We start from the raw sequence: 1,376 nt of genomic DNA on the forward strand, positions 1-1,376 counted from the left end.
GAATCGAATCTCTTCTTTCATCTCTCTCCTGTGAGATTTTTTTGATCTTCAGCTACAGTTTTTGTCACTGTAAGCAACTTTATCTTCAAACACAATGGCTAGCAATGTTACCAACAAGACAGATCCTCGCTCCATGAATTCCTGTGTGTTCATTGGGAATCTGAACACTCTGGTGGTGAAGAAATCTGATGTGGAGGCCATCTTCTCGAAGTATCGCAAAATTATGGGTTGCTTCATTCATAAGGGCTTTGTCTTTGTTCCATATGTTAATGAGAGAAATGCCTAGGCTGCTGTAGCTGGCGAGGATGGCAGAATGATTGCTGGACAGATTTTAGATATTAATCTGGCTGCAAAAAGTGAACAGAGGAAAAGCAGGTGTGAAACGATCTGCAGTGGAGATGGACAGGTCGGTACCAGAACATCCTTCTCCGTCCCCTCTACTCAGCTCCTCTTTTGACTTGGACTGTGAATTTCAACGTGATTATTATGACAGGATGTACAATTACCCAGCACGGGTTTCGCCTCCTCCTCCTATTGCTCGGGCTGTAGTGCCCTCAAAACGCCAGTGTGTATCAGGAAACACCTCCCCAAGAGGCAAAAGTGGCTTCAATTCTAAGAGTGGCCAGCGTGGATCTTCATCCAAGTCTGGAAAGCTGAAAGGTGATGACCTTCAGACAATTAAGGAGTTGACCCAGATAAAACAAAAAGTGGATTCTTTATACTGGAAAGCCTAGAGAAAATTGAAAAGGAACAGAGCAAACAAGCAGTATAGATGAAGAATGATAAGACCGAAGAGGAGCAGCAGACCACCACCTCCCAAAGGAAAGATGAGACGAATGTGAAGATGGAGTCTGAGGGTGCTGCGGGTGACTCTCCTGAGGAGGGGGATCTACTGGATGATGATGAAAATGAAGATCGGGCGGAGGACCAGCTGGAGTTGATCAAGGATGATGAAAGAGAGGCTGAGGAAGGAGAGGATGACAGAGATAGTGCCAAGGGCGAGGAGGACTCGTAAGCACATAGTTTGGTTTAGAAGTCTTGTCCCGTTATTTCTTTATCTAGGCACTTGTCTAAGATCAAAATTTCACCAGATCCTCTCCCCTAGTATCTTCAGCACAAGCTCACTGTTCTCCGTGTCCTACCATGTTCATAGTTGCCCTGCGCCTAGTGCCATTTTCACTTCCTTTGATGTTCCTAGTAGTTTCGTTAAGTCTTCTGTAATTTTGATACCTCTTTATGACTTAACAATAAAAAGGTTATATTTTTTTAAAAAAGGAAAATTTTGAGACTTAAAGTATTGACCAGGGCCGGGGAGATGGCTCAGTGGAATAAGTGCTTCCCTGGCAAGCACAAGGGCCTGAGTTCAATCCCCAGTT

General features: G+C 44.3%; 1 pseudogene; it reads left to right on the forward strand.

The window, feature by feature from the left end:
* The first annotated feature begins 6 nt into the window (after positions 1-6).
* Positions 7-1,015, forward strand: LOC101564304 (annotated as a pseudogene).
* The last annotated feature ends 361 nt before the right edge of the window (positions 1,016-1,376 follow it).

This window comes from Octodon degus, unplaced genomic scaffold (assembly GCF_000260255.1).
Source record: "Octodon degus isolate 3935 unplaced genomic scaffold, OctDeg1.0 scaffold00047, whole genome shotgun sequence".
In the NCBI taxonomy this organism is placed as follows: Eukaryota; Metazoa; Chordata; class Mammalia; order Rodentia; family Octodontidae; genus Octodon; species Octodon degus.